The sequence below is a fragment of the Podarcis erhardii genome, assembly GCF_964252035.2.
Source record: "Podarcis erhardii genome assembly, chromosome: 2".
Classification (NCBI taxonomy): domain Eukaryota; kingdom Metazoa; phylum Chordata; class Lepidosauria; order Squamata; family Lacertidae; genus Podarcis; species Podarcis erhardii.
In genome coordinates this window covers 127,213,411-127,228,801 of record NC_138498.1, presented here as the reverse complement: position 1 = coordinate 127,228,801, position 15,391 = coordinate 127,213,411, and the positions used below count along the sequence as shown (strand labels likewise).

The following is a 15,391-nucleotide window of genomic DNA, read 5'->3' as shown; positions in this document are numbered from 1 at the left end:
CCAAGGACTTGCCGATCAGAAGGTCGGAGGTTTGAATCCCCGCGACGGGGTGAGCTCCCATTGCTCGGTCCCTGCTCCTGCCAACCTAGCAGTTCGAAAGCACGTCAAAATGCAAGTAGATAAATAGGTACCGCTCCGGCAGGAAGGTAAACGGCATTTCCGTGCGCTGCTCTGGTTCGCCAGAAGCGGCTTAGTCCTGCTGGCCACATGACCTGGAAGCTGTATGCTGGCTTCCTCGGCCAGTAAAGCGAGATGAGCGCTGCAACCCCAGAGTTGGCTACGACTGGACCTAATGGTCAGGGGTCCCTTTACCTTTATAAACTGTTTGCAGCAATATAAGCAAACATATTTGAAAAGTTATGAATGAGTAATTGTATTTTTCGCTCCATAAGAGGCACCTGACCATAAGATGCACCTAGTTTTTAGAGGAGGAAAACAAGAAAAAAATATTCTGAATGAAACAGTGGGTGTATGATTTTTGTGGTTCATGCTGTGACCACAAACATGTGATCTGATGGTGAATTTGGGGTGACCCAGTGCAAAAATCCTTTGGATCCATGGGCTTTTACCTCCTCTCTCCCAGGCAGCATCCCTTACCTCTCTTCCAATCCCACCGATCAGCTGTTTCCTTTCAACACTCTCTTCCCTCTTGTTTGCCTTAGTGTCTTTTCCTTAGCGAGAGCAGTTTTTTGCTCCTCCTTTTCTTCTAATTTCTCTCCTTATTGCTTTAGTCTTCCTGTCTTCTCTCCTTGCAAGTTTGCTGTCTTTACCTCCCGCCTCCCAGGCAGTTTCCTTTATCTCTAGCATCCCTTATCTCTCTCCCCGATCAGCGGCTTTGTTTCAACACCCACTTCCCTCTTTTTTTAAAAAAAGTATGATCTGCTTTCTGCCCCTGGGCAATTCGCCCCAGGGACCACGCATTTGCTCCATAAGACGCACAGACATTTCCCCTTTTTAGGAAGAAAAAAGTGTGTCATGGAGCGAAAAATACAGTAATACATATGGACCAAACAGGCAGAAGTATAAGACAGTAACAGATGCACTCAAGAAAAATTTGATTAGATTCCCGTGGGAATTTTCTGAGGGTATCACTTTTACATACAAGGACAGAAGAAAATTTTTAGATCAGTGGACGAGTTGGGAAAATTCTGGAGGAAGTACAAAAAAGAACTAACTGGCGATTCAACGTTGGAGCGAGAAGAAACAACGCAGACACCACAAGAAGTATAGAGAGGCAAGCGCTTGCCACACTCCTTGGCAGCAAATTCCACTGTCGAACAGCTCTTACTGTCAGGAAGTTCTTCCTAATGTTTAGGTGGAATCTTCTTTCTTGTAGTTTGGAACCATTGCTCTGTGTCCGCTTCTCTGGAGCAGCAGAAAACAACCTTTCTCCCTCCTCTATGTGACATCCTTTTATATATTTGAACATGGCTATCATATCACCCCTTAACCTCCTCTTCTCCAGGCTAAACATGCCCAGCTCCCTTAGCCGTTCCTCATAAGGCATCGTTTCCAGGCCTTTGACCATTTTGGTTGCCCTCCTCTGGACACGTTCCAGTTTGTCAGTGTCCTTCTTGAACTGTGGTGCCCAGAACTGGACACAGTACTCCAGGTGAGGTCTGACCAGAGCAGAATACAGTGGCACTATTACTTCCCTTGATCTAGATGCTATACTCCTATTGATGCAGCCCAGAATTGCATTGGCTTTTTTAGCTGCCGCGTCACACTGTTGGCTCATGTCAAGTTTGTGGTCAACCAAGACTCCTAGATCCTTTTCACATGTACTGCTCTCAAGCCAGGTGTCACCCATCTTGTATTTGTGCCTCTCATTTTTTTTGCCCAAGTGCAATACTTTACATTTCTCCCTGTTAAAATTCATCTTGTTTGTTTTGGCCCAGTTCTCTAATCTGTCAAGGTCGTTTGGAAGTGTGATCCTGTCCTCTGGGGTGTTAGCCACCCCTCCCAGTTTGGTGTCATCTGCAAATTTGATCAGGATGCCCTTGAGTCCATCATCCAAGTCGTTGATAAAGATGTTGAATAAGACCGGGCCCAAGACAGAACCCTGTGGCACCCCACTAGTCACTCTTCTCCAGGATGAAGAGGAACCATTGATGAGCACCCTTTGGGTTCGGTCAGTCAGCCAGTTACAAATCCACTGAGTGGTAGCATAGTCAAGACCGCATTTTACCAGCTTCTTTACAAGAAAATCATGGGTCACCTGGCCAGTTCTTTTAATACTCTTGGATGCAGTTCATCTGGCCCTGGAGACTTGAATACATCTAAACTAGCCAAGTATTCTTGTACTATCTCCTTAGTTATTCTGGGCTGTGTTTCCTCTGCTGAATCATTTGCTCCAAATTCTTCAGGTCGGGCATTGTTTTCTTTATCGGAGAAGACTGAGGCAAAGAAGGCATTGAGGAGTTCAGCCCTTTCTGTGTCCCCTGTTTGCATTTCACCATCTTCTCCTCTGAGCAACCCCACTGTTTCTTTGTTCTTCCTTTTGCTACAAACATACCCATAAAAGCCTTTTTTGTTGCTTTTAACCTCTCTAGCAAGCCTGAGTTCATTCTGTGCTTTAGCTTTTCTGACTTTGTGTCTACACGTGCTGGCTATTTATTTGAATTCCTCTTTGGTGGTTTCCCCCCTTTTCCATTTTTTGTACACATCCTTTTTTAATCTTAACTCAGTTAAAAGTTCTTTAGATAGCCACCCTGGCTTCTTTAGGCACCTTCCATGTTTCCGTCTCATTGGTATTGCCTGAAGTTGTGCTTTTACTATCTCCCTCTTAACAAACTCCCCGCCATCATGAACTCCCTTTCCTTTTAGTATTACTGTCCATGGGATCTCACCTAGCACTTCCCTAAGTTTTATGAAGTCGGCTTTCTTAAAGTCAAGAAATTGAGTCCTAGTATGCTTGACTGCTCCTTTCCGCTGTATAGTAAACTTCAGAAGAGCATGATCACTCGCGCCTAATGATCCTTCCACTTCTACCCCACTAACCAGGTCGTCAACATTGGTTAGGACCAGATCTAAAATGGCTGCTCCTCTTGTTGCTTCTCCCACTTTCTGGACAATGAAGTTGTCTGCAAGGCCAGTGAGGAATCTGTTTGACCTTATGCTCTTGGCTGAGTTTGACATCCAACAAATATCCGGGTAATAGAAGTCCCCCATTACTACTATCTCCCTTCCTTTTGCATGCTTGGCCATCAGTTCCAGGAAGGCATCATCTATGTCCTCCGTTTGGCTTGGGAATCTATAGTATACTCCCACAATGAGGTCCCTGTTATTCTTCTCTCCCTTAATTTTGACCCAAATGCTCTCACTTTGGCTTTGAGGTTCTAAATCTTGGATCTCTTCACAGGTATACACATCCCTGACATATAACGCCACTCCTCCTCCTTTCTTGTCTGGTCTGTTTCTCTGAAATAGATTGTATCCCTCCATTATTACATTCCAGTCGTGGGACTTATCCCACCAGGTTTCAGTGATGCCTATTATGTTATATTTAGTTTGCTGTACCAAGAGCTCAAGCTCATCTTGTTTATTTCCCATGCTTTGCGCATTAGTGTACAGACATTGAAGTCCATTAATCATTCCCCCGTGTCTCTTATTTAAGGATTTTTTCCTCCCACCACTAGGTCTGCGTGCTGTTTGCTCCATTTGGTCTATGACATTTGGATGATCATCTTCATCAATTGATAGACTCCTACCTTCATGAGCACTGTCTCCCTCCCTGATGAGGTTTCTGAGATTTTTGGCAAAAACATTCCTCCCAACCGTTGTGAGGTGCAGCCCATCGCTTGCCAGACGTCCATCTTCAAGAAACCGCAGTCCGGGATCTAAGAATCCAAACCGTTCCTGTTTACACCATTTGCGAAGCCAGCTGTTCACTTCCACAATTTTCCCCTCTCTCCCTGGGCCACGTCGTTCAACTGGGAGGACAGATGAGATGACAATTTGTGCATTTAATTGCTTCAATTTCCTGCCCAGAGCCTCGGAGTCTCTTTTGATCTTCTGGAGGCTATTGCTTGCAGTGTCATTGGTTCCCACATGAAGCAAGAGGAAGGGGTATTTGTCAGTGGGTTTTATGATTCCTTGCAGTCGTTCAGTTACATCTTGGATCTTAGCCCCGGGGAGACAACACACTTCCTGAGACATCTTGTCAGGCCCACAGATCACTGCTTCTGTTCCCCTCAGTAGGGAATCCCCTATCACCACTACACGCCTCCTCTTAGGTCTGGTCGGGGTTCTTCCGTGAGCTGTCCATTCCAAGGTCGGTGTTGGAATTCTGCCTCGGTCAGAGGAATGTGCCTACCTCTCCAGGCACCGGCTGAATTCCTTTTGACCTCCCCCTGCGACTCCCGGCAGGTAAACAAGACGAGGTCTGTATCGGCGATTTTTCCCAGACTGTGAGAAAAACACACCACTGCTTCTCCCTCTCCCTGCATATCCCCAGGGAGGGGAATCAGACTCAGACAGAAATGTATCTACATGCTTTTATTCCTGTCTTTAGCAGCCATACAGTTAAAGATGTCTGCACTCTTTGAACAACAGAGAGAAACTCTAACCCCACCCATGTACATCCTGTACAGGTCATATGACACACACTGAGCTCACATCCTGTGCTCAGTACGGAGAAAGGACTGCCCCTTTCTTGCCATGGCAACAGTCACAAACATCCTGTCTGGCTTTCCAGCCAGCAGCAGCTGGCTTAGCTGCTTCTTCTTGCTTCTGCATTGCTTCTTTATGGTAACATACTCCCCCTAAAGAATCAATGCGTGCAGCGAGCAAAGCTTGATCCAGAGAAGAAAACAAACAGTTGTTATATGTATAACACTCCCCTGTTGTTTCAGTTCCACCCTTGGAACTACCCGCCACTGGTCTTACCAATGTACCTCTCTGGTTGTGTGACTTCCAAGGAATGAGTGCATCTGCATTACCTTGGTTAGCAACTCTCTGTTGTGCCTTTGTCTCTGACTCAGACACAGCTTCAATCTGACCTTGGTCGTTTACAACAGCAACACATGCAATAGCTAGGTTTGCAAACTCTTATGAATATCTCTTGGGTGGTACACCCTTCGTTGCTCTCTCAGACCTACATAAGAGGTGCTGCTCTTCTTTGCTTTCTGGTTCAGCCTTTGGACTCTTTGGAGAACCAGTACTAATTGTAAACAGTGGTTCGTCCTCCTCTTCTGAGGGTCTAGTCATTATGTGAGATTTCCTCTCAATGACTGTGACAACCGAGCTGTCTGAGCTATCGCTGTCATCATCAGTACTACTGAATTCAATAAAATCATCATCATCATCATCATCATCATCAGAATCATCATCTCCTGTGGGAAATGTGTGAGCAATCACTCTCTCCTGTTCAGGAGCACTCTCTAGGAATTTTGTGAGAATCACCTGACCAGATTCAGACAAAATTACTCTGTAGAGACCCTTTTCATAACCCACAAAAATGCCTCTGGCATTCTTTACTCCACCCAGAGCTTCTGTCCTCACATGAGACCCAAAAACCTTGAAATGGGTAACAGAAGGTTTTCTATGGAACAGTTTCTCAAAAGGAGAACTTCCCAACTCTTTTGAAAACTTTCTCAAGTATAAGTAAATGACATTAGCGACTCAGCCCAGTACTCATGTGGCAGATGTGAACTTAGCAATTGCGCCTCCATTCCCTTTTGCAATTCTTTGTTCACCCTAACACAGACACATCTCTTCCATGCTTCTTCGGAAGCAGCAATTTTGTGTCTTATCCCTTTCTTCTCCAGGAACCTCTGGAAATCCTGTAAGAGAAAAATTGGCTTCTCATCTGTGCAAAGACAATTTATGTCAGCATCATGCATATTTTTAACCTTGTCACAAAACTCTTTAAACCTTTCTAAGGCGTCTTTTGGTCTCTCCAAAAGATAAATCCAGACAAAACCTGTGAAAGAATCAACACATATTAGGTAATATTTAGCATTGCCTCTAGATGGTGCTAGAGGACCAATCACATCAGCATACACGCGCTGAAATGCCCTGTCGACCCTCGAGGTGACCTGTTTGACGTTCTTCTTGGCTACACCTGCAAAAGAGATCATGTTAGAATTACATTTCATGTAATCATTTTGATCAAAAGTCAACAAATACAATCCATCTTTCTCTTTGGCAGAAAGATACAGCTCTCCATCTTTGTAGATCTCGCAGCTCTGATCATCATAGGACAGTTTTAGTCCTTTCTTAGCAATCTGCGATACGCTGAGCAGATTGTACTTCAACCCTGGAACCAAAAAAAACATTGTTTATAGTCAAGTTCAGACTTTCAAGATACACAGTTCCAACTCCGGTCGCTTCCAGCTCCTGACCGTTGGCCTGTTGTACAGCGAAGCTTTGCTTCTTAAACGTCGAAAATAGCTCTCTGTGATGGGTCATGTGAACCGTGGCCCCAGTGTCCAAAACGAAAGAATTCCCCACTTCTGGTGTGGCCTTTAGCAACATCAAAGCCTTTGCAGGCTTCGCCTGTGACTTGGTATGACTTTTGCCTGACGCCTCAGACTTCGTAGAGCTTCCCTTGGTTCCTTTGTGCTGACGTGGCTTCTTACAGTTCCGCTGAAGATGCCCAGCTTGTCCACAATTGTAACATCGGACAGCGTTCAAAGCTACAGCATTTTCTCCAGTAGCAACAGCAGCGGGGGTGTCAGAACTCCGTTCTTGTCTCCCCCTGTCCTTTACCTCCAGTGCAGCAAGTCTGTCATGTTCATTAAGAACCATGGCATAGACCCTCTCCGAGGTTAACTGAGCAGCCGGTAGCGAACCAAGCTGACTGGCAACGGATTTGTAAGTCCGATTCAGGCTGTTTATCACCATGAAGCAAAACACTTCCTCATCCAGACGGAAATTGCGTTCCACCATCTGTTGGCGCAGATATTTCATTTCCGTCAGGTGCGCTTGAACATCTCCATCAGGCGCAAGCCTCAGATTGGTCAGCTTCTCAAAATACAGCAACGCTGAAGAACCTGCATCTCTCTGATGTGTCCTTCTCAGCGTGTCCCAAACCTCTTTCGCGTGCTGTAAATCCTGTATATGCACAAGCTGAGAGGCTGACACACACAGAATTATAGCCGTCCTCGCCTTCACATTCTGTGACTCCCAAGCATGCGTTGGTGCTGCAGGGATGGGGTTCTCAATCACCCCAAAGAGTCTCTGATTCTGCAGCAGGGCCTTCATCTTAATAGACCAAGATGAATAATTGTCATTGGTCAGGAGGGGTGGAGAAGGCAGGGCTCCCCCCTTCTTGGCATCCATTTTGAGTCCTTGCATTAACTCTCAAGCACAAGCCTCTAAAATCCAATAGCTGGTTTGTTTACGCTCTTGGGCACCTGGCAGCACTAACACTGGCTGCTTGGAAAGTCCCTTTCTAGAGTTCGTGAGAGCCTAGTCATAACAAGACGTTGTTTTTGCCTCTCTTAGGCATAGCCTGATAGTCCAGCTCACTTTTGTAGCTTGCCACCACACTGACTGGCGTTGCTTAGCAACAGTGCATTCCTTTCTTGTACAGGAAACCACAAGAATTTCTGGAATGCAAGCCTCTTCTCACTCGGAGCTGTTTTTCCAAACGCTGCTCCCGTGAAGCAGAGAATGAATCAATCTGCATTCACCCTTTTAAGCCCGAAAATCTCATACCTTGGGCTCCGTGGCTTGGCTGTCAGCTTCGTCTGGTCAGCTTCTGGCTGCAGAGGATCAGCCCCTCACTTCAGGCTTCCATGGAGCGATGAAAACAGCAGCTCTGCTACTATTTTTGCAGACTTCCATGGATCGGAGAAACCAGCAGCTCTGCTACCACTATTGGAATTCTGCCTTGGTCAGAGGAATGTGCCTACCTCTCCAGGCACCGGCTGAATTCCTTTTGACCTCCCCCTGCGACTCCCGGCAGGTAAACAAGACGAGGTCTGTATCGGCAATTTTTCCCAGACTGTGAGAAAAACACACCATTGCTTCTCCCTCCTCCCTGCTTCCCCAGGGAGGGAAAATAGACTCAGACAGAAATGTATCTACATGTCTTTATTTCTGTCTTAAGCAGCCATACAGATAAAGATGTCTGCACTCTTCACAAACAACAGCAGAGAGAAAAAACAACTCCACCCATGTACATCCTGTACAGGTCATATGACACACACTGAGCTAAAATCCGGTGCTCAATACGGAGAATGGACTGCCCCTTTCTTGCCATGGTAACAGTCACAAACATCCTGTCTGGCTTTCCAGCCACCTGCAGCTGGCTTAGCTGCTGCTTGCTTCTGCATTGCTTCTTTATGGTAACAGCCTGCACATTCCCTGAGGACTGACTTTGCTCCTCGTCTTCATATTCCTGATCGACTGTAATGAGGGAGAGATCCTCAAATGGAGTCTGCTCTTCTTCTTCCATGCTAGGGGAGAGGACCTCAAAGTGATTGTGTATTTCTAAACAATCAGAGCGAACCCTGGGTCTCCTACTTCTTTGAGTCACGTTTCTCCATATATCTGGCTCCTGTGTTGGTGAACTAGCCTCCTTCTCAGGGGAGTCCCCTGTCTCCTCCTTGGTGGAGACGGTGTGCTCTGTTGCTTCCAAGAAGAGCTCCAGCTCTCTAATTCTTTGGAGCGTAGCTACACGTTCCTCCAGTTGCTGGACTTTGTCTTTTAAGAGGGCAATCAACATGCAATTGCTGCAGGTAAAGCTGCCTGCAACCTTTGGCAAGATGGCAAACATTGCGCAGGAACCGCAGGCGACTGCAGCTGTTCCCTCACTCTCCATCTTGAGAACGTATCGTTGGGGGTGGCCACAGCGGTCCTCCATAAGAAGCGTGCAGACAGGACAAATAACTCCCCCCCAAAAAAAACCCTAGGTCTCCCCTAACAAACGTTTGAGACTAGCTCCCCTAAATCTAAAAGATGGATCAAACACAAAGAAACACACACACAAGAAAATCCTTTTTGCTCCTCTAAGAGACACAGACGTGCTTGACCTAAAGGGTTTTGACAACCGAAACGGGTGGCACACATATTTAATTTATGAAAAATTGAGGCTCTATAAGGGATTTTTAAATCGTGGGGTGGTGAATGCTTCCCTCCGTGAGGGAGCCTTCCCAGACCCACTGAAAGAGGCGGTTATTAAACCGCTTCTTAAAAAACCATCTTTAGATGTGGCCACAATGGCCAACTATCGCCCAGTCTCAAATCTTCCATTCTTGGGCAAGGTGATAGAGCGAGCGGTTGCCGAACAACTCCAGGCACGCCTGGAAGAAGCGGACCATTTGGATCCCTTCCAGTCGGGATTCAGGCCTCATCATGGGACTGAAACTGCCTTGGTCGCACTGGTTGATGATCTCCGGCGGGCTAGGGACAAAGGTGAGAGCTGTTTCCTAGTTCTGCTGGATCTCTCAGCGGCCTTTGACACCATCGACCATAACATCCTTCTGGACCGTCTAGAGGGGCTGGGAGCTGGGGGCACTGTTATACAGTGGTTCCGCTCCTTCCTCCTGGGCCGTGTCCAGAAGGTGGTGGTGGGGGGTGAGTGTTCAGACCCCTGGGCTCTCACTTGTGGGGTGCCTCAGGGTCCTGTCCTCTCCCCCATGCTTTTCAACATCTACATGCAGCCGCTGGGAGAGATCATCAGGAGGTTTGGGCTGGGTGTTCATCAGTATGCAGATGATACCCAGCTCTACCTCTCTTTTAAATCAGAACCAGTGAGGGCAGTGAAGGTCCTGTGTGAGTGTCTGGAGGCGGTTGGAGGATGGATGGCGGCTAACAGATTGAGGTTGAATCCTGACAAGACAGAAGTACTGTTTCTGGGGGACAGGAGGCGGGCAGGTGTGGAGGATTCCCTGGTCCTGAATGGGGTAACTGTGCCCCTGAAGGACCAGGTGCGCAGCCTGGGAGTCATTTTGGACTCACAGCTGTCCATGGAGGCACAGGTCAAATCTGTGTCCAGGGCAGCTGTTTACCAGCTCCATCTGGTACGTAGGCTGAGACCCTATCTGCCTGCGGACTGTCTCGCCAGAGTGGTGCATGCTCTGGTTATCTCCCGCTTGGACTACTGCAATGCACTCTACGTGGGGCTACCTTTGAAGGTGACTCGGAAACTACAACTAATCCAGAATGTGGCAGCTAGACTGGTGACTGGGAGCGGCCGCCGAGACCATATAACACCGGTCTTGAAAGACCTACATTGGCTCCCAGTACGTTTCCGAGCACAATTCAAAGTGTTGGTGCTGACCTTTAAAGCCCTAAACGGCCTCGGTCCAGTATACCTGAAGGAGCGTCTCCACCCCCATCATTCTGCCCGGACGCTGAGGTCCAGCGCCGAGGGCCTTCTGGCGGTTCCCTCATTGCGAGAAGCAAAGCTACAGGGAACCAGACAGAGGGCCTTCTTGGTAGTGGCGCCCGCCCTGTGGAACGCCCTTCCAGCAGATGTCAAAGCGATAAACAACTACCTGACATTCAGAAGACATCTTAAGGCAGCCCTGTTCAGGGAAGTTTTTAACGTGTGATTTTACTGTATTTTTGGTTTTTATGGAAGCCGCCCAGAGTGGCTGGGGAGGCCCAGCCAGATGGGCGGGGTATAAATAATAAATTACTATTATTATTATACTATAAGAACATTCTTATACAAGATTTGGTTAAAACATAAAGGAATATTGGAACCAGAAATTCCCTTATGGACCTCACCGACAGAAGCCCTGGCTGTTAAAAAGAAAAATATGCAAGGAGACTGGGCCACATATAGAGTTCTAATAGAATAAACTAATGATAACATCAAATTAAAAGAATTTGAAGAAATTAGAAGACACCTGACAGACTGGGTACAGTATTTTCAGATAAATGAAAGATTTAATTTAGATAAAAAGGAGGGTCTTGCAAAGATCTGAAAAAGAACTAATATAGTATAAAGGAAAATACATCTCAAGAATGTATAACCTGCTACTAGAATGGGAGGTGAAAGAAGAATTGGTGAAAAGTTCAATGGTGAAATGGGCAGAAGACCTAGGATATAACATCTATAGGGATCAATGGGAGAAATTGTGGAGTGAGGACATCAAATTCACAGCGTGCTATAATCTGAGAGAAAATAATAATAATAAATAAATTTTATTTATATCCCGCCCTCCCTAGCCAAAGCCGGGCTCAGGGCGGCTAACAACACTAAAACAGTGCAACATTATAAAATCATTATAAAAATTAAGCAGTCTTGATATTTGTGGACGCGGAGAAAGCCTTCAACAATATTTCTTGGAGTTTCATGAAGAAAAATTTACAGGGAATGGGGGTAGGCCAAGGTTTTGAAAACGGTATAGGTGAAATTTATTCAGAACAAAAAGCTAAATTAATTGTGAATAATGTAGTTACAGAAGAGTTTAAGATTGATAAAGGAACATGACAGGGTTGCCCAATCTCCCCATTGCTTTTTATATCGGTCCTGGAGGTTTTGCTTAACATGATTAGAAAGGACCAATTGGTTAAAGGTATACAAGTCGGAGCCAAACAGTATAAATTGAAAGCATTTGCTGATGATTTGGTATTGACATTACAGGAGCCACAATTTAGTACGAAAAGAGTATTGGAATTGATTCAAGAATTTGGTCAGGTTGCGGGATTTAAGTTGAATAAGCTGAAAACTAAGGTTTTAGAGAAAAATATAACAGATTGAGAAAGAGAAGTTTCAGAAGGAGACAGGTTTAACACTGGTTAAGAAAGTGAAATACCTGGGGGTTAACATGACTGCTAAGAATGTGAATTTATTTAAAGATAACTATGAAAAATGTTGGACGGAAGTGAAAAAGGATCTAGAAATATGGTCAAATTTGAAGTTATCATTGCTGGGCCGAATCGCTGTGATAAAGATGAATGTATTGCCAAGGATGTTGTTCTTGTTTCAAACACTGCAAATTTTGGACAAAGTGGACTGTTTCAAGAAGTGGCAGAGAGATATTTCTAGATTTGTCTGGCAGGGCAAGAAGCCTCGAATAAAATTGAAGATATTAACAGATGCTAAAGAAAGAGGTGGATTTGCCCTGCCAGACCTGAAGCTGAATCAGCCGCTTTTTGCTGGCTGAAAGAATGGCTGCTTCTTGAAAACACGGACATTTTGGATTTAGAAGGTTTTAATAATGTTTTGGGGTGGCATGCATATCTGTGGTATGATAAGGTCAAAGCACATAAAGCGTTTAAAAACCATATTGTCAGGAAAGCACTGTTTAATGTCTGGATAAGATACAAGGACTTGCTTGAAAACAAGACTCCAAGGTGGCTGTCACCAATGGAAGCGAAGGCTCTGGAAAAGCTCAATATGGAGGCCAAATGGCCGAAATATTGGGAAATTTTGGAGCAAGAGGGAGATAGATTAAAACAGCAGAGCTTTGAAAAACTAAAAAACAAAGTGCGAGACTGGCTTCATTATTATCAAATAATGGAGGCTTACAAATTGGACAAGAAAATTGGCTTCCAGGTGGAAAAATCAAAATTGGAAACAGAATTGTTAGATCCTAAAACTAAGAATTTGTCAAGAATGTATAACTTGCTGTTGAAATGGAATACTCAGGATGAAACGGTGAAATCTGCTATGATTAAGTGGGCACAAGATGTTGGACATAATATCATGATGGCTGACTGGGAACAGTTATGGACCACAGGTATGAAGTTTACGGCATGTAATGCCTTAAGAGAGAATATAATGAAAATGGTATACAGGTTTTACATGACACCAGTCAAGCTCGCAAAAATTCACCATTTGCCCGATAATAAATGCTGGAAATGTAAAGAGACTGAAGGTACATTATTTCACCTTTGGTGGACATGCCCAAGGATTAAGACCTTCTGGGAGATGATTTATAATGAAATGAAAAAGGTATTTAAATATACCTTCCTGAAGAAACCAGAGGCCTTTCTCCTGGGCATGGTCGGCCAATTGGTGCCAAAGAAGGATAGAACATTTTTCATGTATGCAACAACAGCAGCAAGAATACTCATCGCAAAGTATTGGAAGACACAAGATCTACCCACCCGGGAAGAATGGCAGATGAAAGTGATGGACTATATGGAACTGGCGGAAATGACTGGCAGAATCTGAGACCAAGGAGAAGAGTTGGTGGAAGAAGATTGGAAAACATTTAAAGTTTATTTACAGAAACACTGCAAAATTAAGGAATGTTAGAAGGATGTTGGAATGAAATAGTGTGGTTTTAGCAGAAATGTTATAAAGGATTAAGTAAAAAATGGATAGTTAATTGGTGAAAGAAGAGAATGTAAAATTACAATATATTAAGATAAATTATTAGGGTAAGAACAAAGTTGGAAAGGATTTGCTGAAATATCTAATTGAATTAGAATACAAAAAAGGGAGGTGTGAGGAGGTCAAGGAAGTAAGCAAGTGAAAGTAAGCATGTAAAGGTTTGATTCGTTTCTTCTTTTTTTCTTTTTGTGATGATGTTGTTTTTATGTATTGTTCTGCATTCTTACTTTTTCTTTTTTTATATATTCTTTTTTCCCCAAATTGATATTCTTTGTATTTTTTTTGTAACCTTTAAAATTTTAATAATTTTATTTTTAAAAAAACATTATAAAAATTAATTAAAATCAAAATTGATGGCAACCATAAACTAAAGTTTTGTAAAGATTGCCAAAGGAGGAAGTCAGGCTGTGCCCTGACCAAAGGCCTGGTGGAACAGCTCTGTCTTGCAGGCCCTGCGGAAAGATGTCAAGTCCTGCAGGGCCCTTGTCTCTTGGGACAGAGCGTTCCACCAGGTTGGAGCCGCAGCCGAAAAAGCCCTGGCTCTAGTTGAGGCCAGCCTAACTTCTCTGTGGCCTGGGACCTTCAAGATGTTTTTATTTGAAGACTGTAAGTTCCTCTGTGGGGCATACCAGGAGAGGCGGTCCCGTAGGTACGAGGGTCCTAGGCAGTATAGGGCTTTGAAGGTTAAAACCAGCACCTTAAACCTGATCCTGTACTCCACCGGGAGCCAGTGCAGCTGGTATAGCACCGGATGAATGTGATCTCGCGGCGAAGACCCCATAAGGAGTCTCGCCGCGGCATTCTGCACCCGCTGGAGTTTCTGGGTCAGTCTCAAGGGCAGCCCCACGTAGAGCGAGTTACAATAATCCAGTCTGGAGGTGACGTCGCGTGGATCACAGTGGCTAGGTCAGGGCGAGAGAGGTAAGGAGCCAACTGCTTAGCTTGGCGGAGATGGAAAAATGCCGCCTTTGTTATAGCTGCAATCTGCGCCTCCATGGAGAGGGAGGTATCGAAGATTACACCCAAACTCTTAACGGACGGTGCTGGCACTAATTGCACCCCCGCAAGAGATGGGAGTTGCCCCCTCAGTCCCATATCGTCCCGTCCCAGCCAGAGGACCTCTGTCTTCGAAGGATTTAACTTCAACCGGCTCCCACGTAACCATCCAGCCACAGCTTCCAAACATCTGATCAGTGTGTCTGGGGCCGAGTCAGGATGGCCATCCATCAACAGATAGAGTTGGGTGTCATCAGCATACTGATGGCAGCCCAGCCCAAAACTCTGGACAAGCTGGGCGAGGGGGCGCATAAAGATGTTAAAAAGCATTGGGGAGAGTATCGCACCCTGGGGCACTCCACACACCAAGGAGTGGCGGGATGACAATTCCCCCCCAAGCATCACCCTCTGTCCCCGACCAGAGAGAAACGAGCGCAGCCATTGAAGGACTGTGCCCTGGATCCCCACGTCGGCAAGGCGGTGGTCCAGGAGTTCGTGATCGACCATGTCAAAGGCTGCTGACAGGTCTAGAAGAATCAGCAGCCCTGACCCGCCTCGATCCAGCTGCCTGCGGAGATTATCTGTTAGGGCGACCAGAGCCGTCTTGGTCCCATGACCAGTGCGGAAGCCGGACTGGAATGGATCCAGAGCCGATGTTTCATCCAGAAACCTACCAAGCTGTTCAGCAACCGCTCTCTCAATCACCTTACCCAGGAATGGAAGATTTGAAACCGGGCGGTAATTGGATAGATCTAAGGGATCTAATGGTGTTTTCTTTAAAAGCGGGCGCACCACTGCCTCCTTCAGTTCCCCTGGGAATGTCCTGGTGCCAAGGGACAAATTGATGATATCCCCCAGGGGGGCCTGCACCTCGTCTGGACACGCTCTAATCAGCCAGGACGGGCACGGGTCAAGAGGACAGGTGGTGGGCTTTCCAGCTCGGAGGAGTCTGTCCACATTGGCTGGGGATATCCGGTCAAAATGGTCCAATACTGGACCCGAGGACAGTCGGGGGGCCTCCAGTTCCTTTATTGTATCCAAAATATTATGAAAATGCTATACAGATGGCACCACACTCCAGCAAAACTAGCAAAGATGTATGAAATCAGATCACCAACTCGCTGGAGGTGTAAAGAAGGTATAGGGTGATAT

At 45.7% G+C, this 15,391-nt stretch overlaps 1 protein-coding gene across 3 annotated transcripts in view; it reads right to left on the bottom strand.

Moving 5' to 3' along the window:
* LOC309334660 (uncharacterized protein) overlaps positions 1–15,391 on the bottom strand; it is a 128,030-nt gene that overhangs the window by 86,729 nt on the left and 25,910 nt on the right. The window contains exon 3 of one of the 3 annotated variants that reach the window (XR_014153226.1): positions 5,617–5,783. The exons of the other annotated variants lie outside the window; for them this stretch is intronic. The gene's annotated coding sequence lies outside the window, so the exon portion shown is untranslated. Of the gene's footprint in view, positions 1–5,616; positions 5,784–15,391 lie in introns of those variants that run through there. 3 annotated transcript variants of the gene reach the window in all.